General features: G+C 37.9%; 1 protein-coding gene across 5 annotated transcripts in view; it reads left to right on the top strand.

Annotated features, from left to right (window-relative positions):
* The first annotated feature begins 2,504 nt into the window (after positions 1 to 2,504).
* Positions 2,505 to 16,806, top strand: part of LOC126483790 (E3 ubiquitin-protein ligase Topors) — a 109,348-nt gene continuing 95,046 nt past the window's right edge. The window contains exons 1-2 of one of the 5 annotated variants that reach the window (XM_050106955.1): positions 2,505 to 2,544; positions 3,626 to 3,764. The gene's annotated coding sequence lies outside the window, so the exon portion shown is untranslated. Of the gene's footprint in view, positions 2,545 to 2,915; positions 3,538 to 3,562; positions 3,765 to 16,806 lie in introns of those variants that run through there. The other 4 variants (XM_050106952.1, XM_050106953.1, XM_050106956.1 and 1 more) reach the window with 4 other exon arrangements.

Genomic DNA, 16,806 nt, shown 5'->3' with positions numbered 1-16,806 from the left:
AATTCACATAGCCCAATTGAGATGATGGAAGTGATGTTATAATTTACCGTTCATCATGCAAAAAGTCAGGGTATACTATCGGAATTGAGAAATTAATAATGATAAAACCAAAGCAAACTCCATAACATATGTTCTTGATTAATTTTGTGTGGTAAAATGCTTTGAATAGAAATAGTATTATCGAACATCGACATTTACTTGCCAGCGAAAATATATACACAAAGGGAATAATAGGGCCTCTCTGCTATATCCATTATGTTCCTGCCTCCCTCCAATTGCATAACTAATAACTTCATTAACAACTGTAGTTTTCTTCTTCATTACAGCTGACTTTTCACTTAAAATATTATTTAATGAAAATGGCTTCATCAACTTTTTTCTTTTTTATAAACTGCGTGAACATCAGCTCTGTTTTTTATTGCAAAATTTAAATCATTTTTCGTTTTGAGGTATCTGACCTCGCCTGTGGAAGAACACTCAATGGAAAAAATATCCAAATTGTCATAGAACATTTGCAGTTTGCCACGAAAACAAAGTAAAATAATAAAATACAGATACGAAATTCACTACTATAATAAGGGTGAACACAGCAAAAATAAGTTAACTTCCGATGTTAGCAGACAATGACACTTCTAAAGCTTTCTACCTGAAAAAAGGCCAGTTCACACTGACCATCATATCACATCACATCAAAAACACTCCATCATTTCAAGTGGTGGTATTCACATGGGCCATAAACAGATCGTCATGTCATGTCACGGTTTCTCAAGAAGAAAGTTTTGATGGTGTCATCTTTTGATGGGACTTGACATTACGTGATGGACAGTGTGAACACAACCTATCATCTCGGTTCAGGGATGTGGTGCGACAGCCATTGTTAATTAGCCTAAACCTTGAAGTGACATGATGAGCATGACGTCAGGTGACAGTCCATTGCATGAATGTCGCCATTTGAAATGCATTGTGAAATGTTTTGATGTGACTTGATGTGCATGACAGCCAGTGTGGACTCACCATGCTCTTGTTGTTTACACAGCGCCATTTTAAGTTTGAAATTAGCTAAAAAATTCAGATGCCCCAGAGCTTTTTGAGACTCACTGTACAACCTGGTATATTTTTTCCTTCATTATTGGCTATATTTATGGTACTAATTGTAGGCCAATATACACTGGTCATCACAGCACTGTCACATCAGGGTGTATTCACACTGCTTGTCACGTCACATCACATCACATCAAAGTATGGGAGGGATGATAGGGTGGCTGTGCATTGAGAAGAAATGTGCTTGGGGTCACTTGCTCAATAGCGGACGCTGATGTGAGTTGTCAGAACTTCATTCCCGGGAAACTTTGATGGTGCCATAACATGATGTGGTGTGACAGCGAGCATGAATGCCGCCATTTGAAATGCATTCTGAAATGTTTTAATGTGTCATGATGTGACGGCAATTGTGAATTTGTCTCATTGGGTTCTAAATATGTGGTGCTGTTTGCAATACTACCCAGAGACTAAATGTCATCATATCAATTTGAAAATTTCGGGAAAGTGGATGCCAATGTACACTGGCTGTCATGTCGCGACATGTCACAGCACATTACCATTGAACAACTCATCTCCAATGGCGGCATTCCCACTGGCCGTCACGTCACGTCGCGTCATGTCGAGGCACCGTCTGGGTTCCTCGGTAACAAAGTTTTGATGGATGATGTCACAGTGTGTTGTCCATCATGTGTTCCATCATGTGACCCTCATGTGCATTTCCTCCCAATACGCTACCATTATCTTATCACCGTCACTTCTTTTTGTCATGCTTTCGTTAGATCGTCATGCAAAAATCAAACAATGGAAAATCCATGATAGACTGTGACAATATTATGATAAGGAAAGTTGCTATTCACCATAAAGTGGACATGCTGAGCCGCAGATAGGCACAACAAATAGATTGTCACAAATAAGCTTTCGGCCTGTATGGCCTTCGTAAAAAATAGACGACACACACACACACACACACACACACACACACACACACACACACACACACACTCAAGCAAACACAACTCACACACACACGTGACTGCAGCCTCTGACAACCGAAGGCGGCTTCAGTTGTCAGAGTCCGCAGGCGTGTGTGTATGAATTGCGTTTGCGTGCGTGTTTATCTATATCTGTCGTCTATTTTTTACGAACGCCATACTGGTCGAAAGCTTATTTCTGACAGTCTTTTTCTTGTGCCCATCTGCAACTCAACGTCTTCGCTATGGGTAGCAACTTTCCTTTTCATAATATTGTTTCGTTAGATCGTGGCTTTCGTGGTTGGTATCAGTTGTTCTGCATCTTGGTTATTCGTTCTTTGCTATTGATCCTTGTGACTTCTTATTACTTGTTATAGACTGAAGACAGCTGAGGACAGCCATGTGAGTTAAGATCACGTGACTTGAATTGACTTGACGTGACTTAACGTGACACAGACAGTATGAATACAACATGATGTGACGGTGACGTGACTGAAGTCTGAATTGGCCTCCTGCTTTTTAATGGCAGAAGGTAATTGGGCTAAAGCAGTTGAATTCATGGATTCAACTCAGTGCTTCATGATAAATTCGACTTCAAAATTCTGAAAATTGTAGTATATGCTTTCATTGAATTTGATTCACCTAGGATAAATATATCACGTTTCATTTTAAAATTATTGTATTTTTCTCGCTATTTTATCTTTACTGTAGATATTTATCAGTTGTGTTTAATAAAGTCAAATGCAATAAATTTATTATATAGTTAAAATTTCTTTAATACCTTACGTAATTAGTCGTAGTAAGGAATTTCAGTTTTCATGCTTTATTATGTTCTTATTTTTTTACCGAAGGTCAAAGATTCGTTGGTGCACCGAAAAGTTTGATGTCTTTCTCCATCGTTGGGAAGTTTTGTGATTGATGGATTTGTGTTTGAGATGTTAGGTTCCAGCTGATATTATTTGGAATAAGATTATTTATATTAATTCGAGTATCAGAGTGTTTGGTGCGTTGTACATAAAAACAATCGCTGGTCCCGTTTTCCGCATAGTTGTGTGCCTTTTCTTATATTTTGTGTAAGTGTTACACAGCCAAACAGAATATATGGGGCTGCGTTGTTTGAGATTGTAAAATCGGACCCTTATTCGTATTTCATGATATTATATTTGTATTTCATGATATTATGTTTGTATTTCATGATATTATAAGAAAGTGCCAGAAAGATGTGGAGTGTCGAAAAGAGCGGACATCGTTATTCAGGCTTTGCATAAGAGAGTTACAATTCCATGTCATTGTATTACACCCTTTCTATGTGTTACGAATGTATATCGGTTAGTGTTGCTGTGAAAGACAAAGCTCATTACGGTCTCCAGTGTCATTACTGTCCAAGTAAAAGGTAGTTACGCTAACATAGGTGAACCTCTCATCTGTCATCAGTGAAGTGCCGTATGTCGCCAAGTTATCAGTTTTCATATATTGTGTTTGGCATGTCTTCCTGCATTGGTAGTGAATTGTTGCTAACAGATAAGTGTGTTACATTTTTATAGTTATGTTGTGGATATTATAACAACAGCAGCTGTTGATTGTATGTTTATTTTATCGTAATCGTATTCCAGAATTTCATTTTGGAAGAAGAAAGTGGCAGCTGCGGCTTTTTTTAGAGGAGACTGCTCGACTCAATGCTGCCGTTTCACCCTAACCACTTAATTTTGACATGAATTTTGCGTAGGAAACAGTGCCGAGAGATCATACAAGGTAATGTGTGAAATCGTATTTGTGCCGTATTAGTGATGTAGGTGTATTATATCCACGGATTATAAGTAGTTTAGTAAGCTGTGCAAATTATATATCTCATCGTTACCTAGTCAACATATTTTGATTATGCTTCCAGTTTGCTAACTAGGTACACATGCGATTAAGTAACATGTCTGTGAAGAAATGTAATATTCTAGCCACTGAATGAAATGTTAATACGTATACTCATGAAATCAGTTGCAGCACAATAAGTTTTCATGAAGAACCATTTGTTGTTATACTATATATCGATGGCTGCTTGGATAAAAAGGCTGTACCTTCAGTTCCCAATAAACCAGGATATAAAATATAAATTCATTAGTGTTGATATTACTTAGAGACAGAAAATAAAAAAAATATAACGTCAAAGGAGGCTATTGTTTGTGAGTGGGTGTGTTCTTGTGTTTATGCACAGTGAAAATAACTTGAATGAGAAAACAAGCACGTTCTGGAAATGTATGGACATCATTAGTTCTTTATGTGTGCCACATAGACCGAAAACAAAAAAAACTAACTTTTGTGCATAAGTTCATTCATTTTGTCTAGTGGAGTAGTGATTTGAGGCATTCTTATGTTAAGGGTACAAAGTACTAATTGCACAATGTTGCTAAATATGTTATTAAGTAGGCTACATATCACAATTAAAAGACAAATAATGGAAAGCATAATTTTAAATGTAGGACTAATCATTAACTCCATTTTTCATAACGTAATAATGATGTATAGAAAGAAAGATATTCTGGCATGAAGTGTAATGGTAGCCCACTTGGCTGTAAAATAATGTGAGGTTCAGATGTTACAGTTTGATCATGAGTTCCTGAAACAAACTGATTTGAGTGGGAAATATGCATTAAAACATTGATTATACAATGTCTGTATTTATTATTAGTGTGTGACATAATGACAACATCAAAGGGGGCCATTTCTAGTTTGGAAATAACTTATTTTTCCTGCATTACTTGACAAAACATGACAGTTATATTATGTAGGAAATACTCCTAGTATTCTACAAAATATTATTTATTCGATAATGAATCAGATTTAGGCTATCTAGCCCATCAACAGGTGTCACCTTTGTTACACAGTACAGAATGTCTGACACTAATTTGACTTCTTGGCATTCTGCTGGAACATGTTAATACAAATAAAAAATGTAAGTCCAGATCATAGTAATTTTAATTTTACAAGTGGTTACCAGTTTCGGTTATGTAACAACCAAATCATTTTCAGATGTTTTTCTGAAGTAAATTACCCAAAATCAGTCAATCATAACAAAATAAAATAACCTTTTACTACAGTTTCTCGTACCTTTATTATTTGTTTATTTATTCACCCAGGGATCATCTTGCCAAAGATACTCATTTTGTCATCATAATATAGTGAGAAGAAACATCTCAAAAAATGTACATACACACGGAATATATACACTGGGGTGACAAACCATGGGATAGGGAAATGCACATGTACTGATGGCGATAGTATTGCTTACACAAGGTATAAAAGGGCAGTAACTTGGTGGAGCTGTCATTTGTACTCAGGTGCTTCGTGAGAGATTATGAGCACACAGTGGGAATTAACAGACTTTGAACATGGAATGGTAGTGGGAGCTAAATGCATGGGACACTCTTTTTTGAAAATTTTTAGGGAATTCAGTATTCACAGATCTGCAGAGCCAAGAGTGTGCTGAGAAAACCAAATTTCAGGCATTACCTCTCACCACAGACAATGCAGTGTCTGACACCCTTCGCGTAACAGCTGAGAGTAGTGGCATTAACAGACTAGCAACACTGTAAAATAACCACAGACGTCAATGTGGGATGTATGAAGAATGTATCCATTAAGACATTGCAGCGAAATTTGGCGTTAATGAGCTGTGGCAGTAGATGACCCATGCAAGTACCTTTGCTAATAGCACGACATCACCTGCAGTGCCTCTCCGTGAACATGACCACAGTGGTTGGACTTAGATGACTGGAAAACTGTGGCCTGGTCAGATGAGTCATGATTTTGTTTGGCAAGAGCTGATGGTAGGGTTTAAGTGTGGTGCATCCCCCATGAAGCAATGGACCCAAGCTGTAAACAAGGCGCTGTACAAGCTGTTGGTGACTCCATAATGGTGTACATGAAATGGGCTGGGTCCTGTAGTCCAACTGAACCCATCATTGACTGGAAATCATTGTTTTCTGCCACTTGGAGACCATTGCCAGCCATTCACGGACTTCATGGTCCCAAACAAAGATGAAAATTTTATGGTGACAGTGATCCATATCACAATTGTTCACGATTGGTTTGAAGATCATTCTGGTCAATGTGGCCACCCAGATTGCCCGACAGGAATCCCATCGAATGTTTATGGAACATAATTGTGAGGTCAGTTCGTGCACAAAATCCTGCAGCAGCAACACTTTTCACAATTATGGATGGTTATAGAGGCAGCATGGTTCAATATTTACCTAGGGGACTTCCATTGACCTGTTGAGTACATGCCATGTCGAATTATTGTACTATGCCTGGCAAAAGGAGTTCTAATGTGATGTTAGGAGGCAGCCCATGACTTTGGTCACCTCAGCGTATGTATTCTTTATGAGGACGGTTGGCTGTGACCTTGATGAAGGAACTGTTTTGCAACTTGGTTGAAGTGTTGTAGGAACACTACAGGAAACCTAAACCAGGCTGACAGGACAGGGCAAACTCCATTCTTCCAAATGTGAGGTAAATATCCTAACAACTGCAATGTCTCATGCAGGTGGTCCATGTTGTACAATGTTCTTTGATATTAACAATTTTTCCCTTCATCACTGCACACCCACTGGTGGCTCCAGAGCCATGAGCTGCTATACACCTTGCACTAATTTGTTTGATTGGAAAACTGACTCCATGCCCAAACGCGTGCAGTATTTGTCATGCATGTCTTCATGTTCTCTCCTCAGTCCATCTGAAAAACTGCATCAGCATCCCCCATGATGAGTGAGATTTTGAACCCAGGAGAATGACAAGACATTTGTACCTTGCACTATACATGTTGGCACATGATTTTCTTGCAAAAGGGTCATTCCATTTCAGTTCAACCAGAGGCTCCAGCTCATAGTCTCAGATTTGACTGAAATTCAGTACACTAATTCTACCATGTGTGGAACACTCGTGTACAAAGTATTAGTTTCCCCTGCCAATTAGTTCCAGAATTATGACTTGTGAAAGAAGGTGGCGTGACCCGGAAATTGCAACTCACATCTGGCAATCTATCTTCAGACCCAACTTCAGGTCTTAATAACTTTGGAACTATTCCACACAGTCCAGTGAAATATTTACAACCCAGTAACATCCATTTAGAGAACACACTCCATGCATCAAAACACCAACATATTTCTGAGGGAAAATAAAAAATTCCAAAATGTGATTAAAAAAATGTAATTCGTTAAAAGGTACATATTGTAGGTGCCCTCTATGCCAAATATAATTCACTCAAAAAGGGTATAACTTTTTTGTGGTAAGCTTAATGTGGCCTTACACACACCGAACTCATCATGCCCATATCAGTCACAAAAACTGAGTTACATGCACATGAAAATACAAAAATTTGAAAAATTACCTGAAAAACATGGATTTTTCTAAGTGTGGTAGCACAAAAGGGACAAGTGGTATCCGAGCTAATTTTCACACACGGCATAAGTAGACCATAATGATATATATCTCAAAATTTCAGCTTGTTATTGCAAGACATTTGTGTACAATGGAAATTAACAGATGTATTTGGTGATGTGGCCATTGTTCCACAACACAATTTTGTAAAAAGATATCGTAAACTGTTCTGCCTCTTCTTATCCTCTCTCACAACTGTTTAATCATTAAGCAACAACGTATAGACAGATTAACACAACCTATCATTAATGTTTACTGCACCTTAACTACTAAAAACCAGTCGATTGTGCTTCGGACAGAAGTTCTCCCACACTTTAGCCACTGTACTCTGTATATTGAGTGTCAAATTGTACTGTCTTCCTGACACTGTGGTAGGAGCTGGAACTGTCATAAGAATATGTTCAAAAGGAATCCAACACCTGTCTGCCAAATGTGGCCAATGAAATGATCTTGCTGGTGCCATGAAGTTCACAAATAAATCGCCTTCTGCTTCACAGCACTCTGCAACACATCCTAAGTACCATTTGTCATTATAAACAGCAATAACATAGCAACCTGGTTGTATGTTGCTGCTTTTGCTTCTGAATCCTGAGTCACACACTCTGTGTAGACACATGGGGTCTAGTGTAGCAGGGGATACAACCCTTCGGCTTTGAACAATGACGTCATTCCTTAGTCGTAGATAGTAATGTCTTCACTTCGAGGCATAGAAAATAAAGCAGTTCTGTGTTCTAATAAGCGCTATCATTAAAATAATTGAATGTGAATCTAAAAGTGATCGTTTATCTATATTTCACCATTTTACCATATTTCACTTTCTTATTCCACCAATATGCTTCAGTAGCTGATAAGTGTTTTTGGCTTATTAAAAAAAAAATCTCACGAGATAGAATAAACTGATCCTACTTTATTAAGCAATCAATAAAAAAACTAAACTAAAACATAACAGCAAAAGCTGTTATGTTTTAGTTTAGTTTTTTTATTGATTGCTTAATGAAGTAGGATCAGTTTATTCTATCTCGTGAGATTTTTAAAGCCAAAAAACACTTATCAGCTACTGAAGGGAGCTACAACACTAAGAAGAATCGCTTCTCGGCTTTTGACAAGATCAATGTTTATCTCTCTCGCATTCCTTTGTTTCTCAACATTCTCCTCAGCTCTTTCATCTTTGTAATACATGCTCTCTGGTGACTTGTGACGTCATTGTTCAAAGCCGACGGGTTGTATCCCCTGCTACACTAGACCCGACACATGTTGTGCATGAACCTATAGTTATAACCGGACAGTCTGCTCATCTGCACATTGTCAGAGTCCGCTGGAGAGAAGTGTTGATGGCTCCTTGTGCCTGCAACAGTTTTAACATGCTCAAGTCTGCTTTTTAGCAACTCTAATGATTCCCAACAATTGCTGCAGCTTTATCTGAAACAAGCTGTCTGCATCATCACTATTACTTGCTAAATCATGTTAAAGGAAACGTAACCAAATACATCTGTCAACTTTTATTGTACACAAATGCCTTGCAATAACAAGTTGAAATTTTGCCACATATTATATTATGGTCTACTTATGCAGTGTTTGAAATTTGGCTTGGATATCACTTGTCCCTTTTGTGCTACCACACTTAGAAAATCCATGTTTTTCAGGTAATTTTTCAAATTTTTATATTTTCGTGTGCATGTAACTCAGTTTTTGTGACTGATATGGGCATGATGAGTTCTGTGTGTGTTTAGGCCACATTAAGCTTACCACAAAAAATGTATACCCTTTTTGAGTGAATTATATTTGGCATAGAGAGCACCTACAATATGTACCTTTTAATATATTACGTTTCTTTAATCACATTTTGGAATTTTTTATTTTCCCTCAGTTATAAGTTGTTGGTGTTTTGATTCATAGAGTGTGTTCTCTAAGTGGATGTTACTGGGTTGTAGAAATTTCACTGGACTGTGTGGAATAGTTCCAAAGTTAATAAGACCTGAAGTTGGGTCTGAAGATAGATTGCCAGATGCGGGTTGCAATTTCTGGGTCATGCTACCTTCTTTCACAAGTCATAATTCTAAACAAATTGGCAGGGGAAACTAATACTTTGTACATGAGTGTTCCACCCATGGTAGAATTAGTGTACTGAATTTCAGTCAAATCTGAGACTTTGAGCTGGAGCCCCTGGTTGAACTGACCTGGAATGACCCAAAAGCATTACAGTGTTGTAGTGTGGAAATATTACCCCTTTTCATTATGGACCACTAATCTGAATTCTCTACACAATTATTATGAGTGTTTTAGCTGCCTTTTTAAACAGATTTACTGTAGTAATCATTTTTCTCCTAAGACAATTTATTATACAGTTTTATTCCTTAAGAGGGAATGCTGTTTTGAGTTTCTTTGTTTGTTTTTCCGTGATAAATGTGAGTCCAGGCAGGCTCTTGTTCCATGGTCATTGTGTATAGAACTACTAGTGAAGTACTTTTCCCTGATATGTAAAACAGGTTAGTGGATATCCTCACTTTGCGCATTAAAGACACCCAATTTTTTTAAACAGCTGTTTATAATAAGCCCTACTAATGCTTCTTATTATTGTTCTAATGGACCTTTTTGCCATTTAAAAAGTATGCCCTTGTATCGTGTCTTTGATCCCCAGAAAAGAATCCCATAGCTGAGAATTGAGTGTATGTAGAAATAGTATGTTACTGCAAGACATTAGCTGTTACAAACTGATGGCTGGACCCTGCTAGCAAAACGTGCTGATGACATTCTTCTTGCGAGCATCTTTGTGTTTTCATTCCATCTTAAACAACACCCAATACTCACCCCTAAAAATGTGGTGTTTGTTACACTGTTTATGAACTCTGCTTAATGTGACATAATTGTGTTTCCTCCTATTATGCTGAAATGTGTACTGTTTGTATTCTCTATGTTTAGTATTAATTTATTACACACTGCCCAAAAATAAACAACCTTGAGGGTTTCATTTACTTTGTCTAATAGGATATCTGGTGATTTATCAGTGACAGTGATGTTGCTGTTATTGGCAAAGATAACTTTTTCTCCAAGCCTTATACTGTCTGGGGAATGGTATTAGACCCAATACACTATCCTGAGGAACACTTATGTTTATATGTTTCTTGTCTGACAAATTTATCAGCAGGAGATGTGTGAACTCGTATCTTCTGCACCTTGTCTTCCAAGTAAGACTGGAACCACAGATTTGCTATTCCTCTTACACATGGTGCTTATAACATGTTTAGTAGTATTTTATGGTGAACAGCATCAAAAGACTCTGGCGAGTCTAAGAATATACCTGTAACAGAGTCATTGTTGTTAAGGCCTTAAAATACCAATTTTTGTGAACTCAGTAATGGCCAATGTACTTCTCCTACTTGGGAAACCAAAATTTGCTTCATTAAATATGTTGTGTGTATATATGTAATTTATTAGTCTACCTTTCATTATTGATTCATTTAATTTTTGAGAATGCAGGCAGTGGTGAAGTTTACATTTCTCCCCAAATGACCTCTCTTTAGTAAGAGCACAATTCGTTCATACTTTAGATACTCGGAAAGATTGCAGTAAGTTCACCATCAAAAGATGATCGGCTATGAGGACCAACGTGTTTTTCTTGTACAGTTGTTATCCGATTTCCTCTGTGCAATTGTTGGAAACTGACAGCATCTGTATACTGTTTCACATAGTGAATGTGAACTTAAAGTGAAGTCTGTTGTGTCTGGGCATACATGCATAGGATTTGTTTGTTTATTCTTGTAAATAATGTGATTGGAGACCCTAATTGATTACACAATGGTAATTTTAGTTGCGAATTGACTCATTCCACATTATAGTGAGGTACTTCTGCATTTGGGTAGTGTTACAAAGCAGGCAGCCATAATCACTTTTGCAGTGGCAATGTGGTTCTTAAATTTGTATATGCACAGGGTTGCCACAAGTTCTGGAAATCAGGAAAATATCAGGGAAATTTGAAAAAAAAGCTGGAAATATCTTGTTTTTGTCTCAGTAGATGAAATGGTTTGTTTACTGAGATGTCATGCATCGTTGCTGTCTGGATGCGGCTGAGTACATCCACTGCTTTCCTACTCCCTCATTCTTAACCCTAGGATGGCTAAGGGGGGGGGGGGGGGGGTTCGTTGAACCCACAATTTTTTTATGTCCCCTGCTTTTGCCCAAGTAACTTTCATACTACATATTCCCTTTGAGTTATTGTTTGTTGGCTATTTTATGAAACGTTAGTGTCAATATATTTTATAGAAAATTCTTGCTTTGAAAGAAAAAATAAACAAACTTATTATGGGTCCAACAAACCTCCCCCCCCCCCCCCCCCCCAGGCTTCCATGCTATAGAAAATTTCCCTTAGTAGGATTTCGTATTTCTCATCTCTACAACAATGCAAGTTAGTTTCTCGTTGGTTGGTATTCTTGATATTCACAACAATCGGCTTACTTTCAGAGGAAGTGATTGTTGATGTCAGTCAGCTGTTATTTATCTTGTAAACTTGCAGTGAGTTAGTGCAGTTCCCAACACGTAAGCCTCCAGTAACTTTGGTGTCCTACACAGCAAAAATGAAACCAAGTAAAAACTTACTGATGTTTGGCAACAGTGCACCAAGACAAAGGCACTGTTGGAGGAGAGAAGAATAAAACAGAGATAAATGCATATTATAATTCTTTTAAAGGGGGAATTGATACCATTGATCAAATGGCGCGTATGTACACCTGCAAGAGGGGAACAAAGAGATGACCCCTGCCTATATTTTACTCTCTCATCGACATTTGTGCGATCAATGCAACCACCATATACATCCCGCAACATCCAAGATGGAATGAAAAGAAACACAACAAATGGAAACTTTATCTTCTGCAAGCTGGGATGGAACTAGTGAAATTGCAGGTAGAAGAAAGAAGTGCCAATGCAAGAGGGTTATCTAACCAAATTGTTCAATCAATGGGGACTATTCTACAAAAGAAAATCAAAGAAGTGACAACAGAAGCACATCAGCCTCCTGCAGGGAAATACCGGTGCCATATTTGTGTAAGAAAAGCTAAAACAAAGAAGCAGAAGTACGACAATCTAAGTAAACCAAAACAGTATTGTGGACAGTGTCATAAACATGTGTGTACACACATTGAGAAAAAATTGTGAAGTGTGTTTCTTGCCTTGAAGTTGAGGACTCAGAGTAGTCTATTGTATATGAACACATCTGTATTTTGTATTTGCAGTATGCCAATTTTTTATTCACTCAAGCTAATATTTATAACAATTAACAACATTTATAAACCGATGCCTTAGTTAAAATACATAAACCATTTTGAAAGTTGTAATTTTTTGTCAGTAAACTTATTTAATACCTGTGGGCTCACTGAACTCCCCCTTAGGCATCCAAGTTAGAAAAAAAGGCTTGGGCGTCCTAGGGTTAATGCTTCTCCCTTTCCTACCATTCGCCTAAGCTTGCAGTCAGTGCTGCCATCACTTCTTGTCACTAACCTAGCAGTTGCCTATGAGAGGCAGGGAGGTGTGATGAAAGGTTTGTTTGGATCTAATTCTCCTCCATAACCTCTCAACGCCTTGCCCTGCCACCTTCTAGATTAGTTTGTGCACGTTCCACTAGACAGCACTCTTTTGTTCCCCACCCGCACACTGCTGCCCCTGCCCTTCTTCCAACTGATGCTTTCATTCTACAGAACAGTTTAAGCCTGGCTAAAGCGAGCGAGCGAGCGAGCGAGCGAGCAACGAGGGTGAGGGGCATGAATTGTAGTAAGTTACAGGGCAGAGGGGCAGAAACTATTTGGTGGAGGGTGTGGGGAAAATAGAATCATACGATAACCTACCGTCCCCACACCCTCCACCCAGTGGTTTACCCTCTCTGTTTGCAGGGTGTTAAGAAATTCCTGTTACAAACTTTAGGACTTGAGGACATACAGAGGTGAGTGAACATGTAATATTTTGAATAGGAACCCATGTGTGAAAACTTACCATTTCGATTCTGTGACGGTTTCAGTTCAGGTGGTTAACTCATCAACATCTGCTTGAGGAACTGAATTAGGCATGATGCAGTACAGTTATCAGGCAACAATTTGAAAGGAAACGTAATGAAACATCCATTTATGCGAGGCAAATTTGTTTGTGTTAGCACTTAAACATTGTCTGTTTACATTATTCCAAAGCAAAAATGAACCCAGCATACTGTATGTGTAGAACAGTACTGAAGCATTACAACAGTGGTTTGATATGGCGACCACGAATGTTGTTACAGATATTATACCTACAAAGTGTGTTCCGGTATATTCTCTCCATCCCACTTGGTGTCTCTTCAATTTCAAGTGCAGCAAGCAGAACTCGTGCCAGCAGATTTTCCTCTGGCTTTACAGGAGTCTTGTAAATTTAACTTCAAGTACAACCTCACATCAAGTGACCTGATGTAGTACACGTCATCCTGTCTACCCTATTGCATATCAGGACAAGCAACTCTATCCAGTGTCATGGATAATTTCCTGACCATTTGAAAATCACTGAAATTCTGCCGGTGAATAGGAAATGAATAATAGCTGACACAAAAAACTGCAGACTAGTATCGTTAACTTCAGAACTTGACAATTTTTTAGAGAAAGTAATATAAAATCAAGGCATATTTCATCAAACAGAATCTATTCAACAATCTACAGCATAGTTTTAGAAAACAAAAGTGTAAGGTAACACAGTAGCAAGTTTAATACTTGATATATTAAACAAGATAATAGACACCTTTCTGGTTATGAGTAAAACTTTTGATACTATTTTATTGTGTAAATTATAAGATTGCAGGATGAGAGAAATAGCCTTGAAACAACATACCTCCTATTTAAAAGGCAGGAAACAGCACACTAAGCTAACTCATAAAAGGAATGGACAGTTGCTAAAAACTAACCTACAGGATACTTCATATGGTGTGCCTAAAGGAAATATATTAGGGCCTTTTTTGTCCTTGTGACTGTGAATGAATAACAGAATCCCAAAACTGCTAAGTTATTAAGATGTGTGGATGACATGTCCTTTGTCAGCTGGTGCAGTGATATGCAAACTACTGCCAACAGTAGTGAAATCAGTTACAACATTCTTTCAGCTTTATGTAAGATTCTTATAAATAAATAGAAGACAGTTACAACGCAGTTCTTCCTTAGTTATAACCTAAGTATAAATGCTACTCAATTTATGAGTAAGTGCTCAAGCACGTACAGTGCAAGCCGTTACTGATTTGTTTGACTGATGGGGCTGCTAAGTGCTATACCACCTACTGCACTCCCCTGACTTGCCCTCGTGAGTTCAAATTGATTTCTAAACTGAAGGAAACACTTCACGGCATTCGCTTCAGAACTGCTACAAATTCGTCGGGCAATAGACTGCGCCGCTCGAACTGTCAACACAATTTGCATTGCTAAGAGTATCCTAAGACTTCCACATCACTGGCAACGGGCCATACACAATGCTGGTGACTACTTTGAAGGTCAGTAAAACTTTAAAACACGTATCTGTTTTGGAAAAACAGTAATTAAATAGTTGCCACTATTAAAGTTCCAACCCTTACTAAATTGGGTCTCAGACTTCCTGGACCATGTTTCCTTGAGGTAAATATATTCTGAATTGATACATCTGCATATAAAGTATGCTGTGGAGATCTGGGATGGGGCACCAGCAGTCTATGCAGACAAGTTTTTCAGACTACAAAAATGGCGGTAAGAGTGGTAGCTGAGGTAAATAAGGGAGATCTCTTGTAGAGGAATTTTCAGAAAACATAAAATAATTACCAACTGCACTATGTACATCATACATCCTGCTGAACATTATACAGTGAACAGTTGTGTACATAACTACATGGGGAAAGGAAAAAGATTGCAGGCTGCAGTCCAGGTACAATAGGAACAATTTCTTTTTAGAATAGACTACCGTCTGTAATTAATAAGCTAGCTAATTTAAATATCTTAAAGAATAACCTGAAACATTTATTAATATAGAAATGCTTTTATTTAGCAGATGATTTCAAATTGTAATGTTTCCTTGTAAAACTGTTTGAGTGTGTAGCCATAAACTTGTCTTCGTTACAGAAATCGGGCAATCCCTGATATTCACTTTTTATGTCAATGTATGCATTTATCTTTACTGGTAAGAGCAATTAATACAACGTTGTATCTTGATGTATTTATGAACTAAAGCTATGAAAGCTTCTGAAAACTGAGTTTTTTGTGGACAGCAAATGAATAAAAAGATAAATTGACCGGTGTCTACTTCCACGATTTGCAGAGTTCATAACTGGTGTCTCAATTACTGTTGTTTTTGCACAGTATCAATTTCAATTGCTTTCTTAGTCACAGAGCTATAGTAGTTTGAGAGATGAATCAGAATCCTTGTATGTTGAAATATAAACTTTTATCATGAGATTGCCCAGCCACTGTTGGTTTTTCAAAATTTCTGTGCATCGCATTGAGTGTTCAACACAGAGATCAGCAAAAGTCTGTGTTGACTATGCCATGTAATTACTGCAATTTGGTCTCTCAGGTGAGATTCATTGACAGGTTTTAACAATTTTTAATTTTTCCAGCTTGCTAGGAGGCAAGTCTCATTCCTTATTTGTTTGAGACTCTCCCTGTCTTATACATTATGTAACCATGAAATTGAAGACATGCTACATATTGGTCCCCTTGGGTTGATTGAATGGTATCACATCTTGGGTTTTAGACATAGCTTGCTGAATTTCACAGACTAATGTCATCAGGTGGTTCATACTGTGAAAAAGACTATTCTGGTGTTGAGTATTAGGGTGTTGAGCACAGTTCTCTCCTGATCAGTATAATGATAGCAATGCCCACTGATATACAGATCCATTCACATCTGATTTCAGTACACAGAATGAGCAAGCCGTCCAGTTGCTTTCCATTGAGCAAACATGACAGTTTCCCATGGATTTTCATCAGAAGGTTGGTTTGAACTCCACAGTTCTTTGCTAGGCATTCTCCTATTTGGGAGAAGGGGGTGTATGCACTTGCCTATGTCCAGCATTTTAATTGACTTAACCAAATCACTTACCAGGGAAACGACAGTTCAAAATTGTCTAAAAACTATAGTGCAGCTTGGCAATTTACAAACTGACAAATCATTGGCCGGGGTGAAATAAGTGACAAGTGGCGGAAAAAGAATTTTTAGTCTGGCACTTACCTACTGAGCTACACATCTATGTACAAATATGAAAAAAAAAAGATTAACTTTGGTTTTGAATGTGTCTGTTTAAAATAAGTAAGGGTACAGGCAGTGAGAGGCAGTCAGCAATAGAGTTCAAGTCTAGTCTAGACCCCCAGTTATGTCATTTCATCTCTTTCATTATATG

The sequence above is a fragment of the Schistocerca serialis genome, chromosome 6 (assembly GCF_023864345.2).
Source record: "Schistocerca serialis cubense isolate TAMUIC-IGC-003099 chromosome 6, iqSchSeri2.2, whole genome shotgun sequence".
Taxonomy (NCBI): Eukaryota; Metazoa; Arthropoda; class Insecta; order Orthoptera; family Acrididae; genus Schistocerca; species Schistocerca serialis.
The sequence above is the reverse complement of the archived record's forward strand: the minus strand, read 5'-3'. Positions and strand labels throughout refer to the sequence as shown.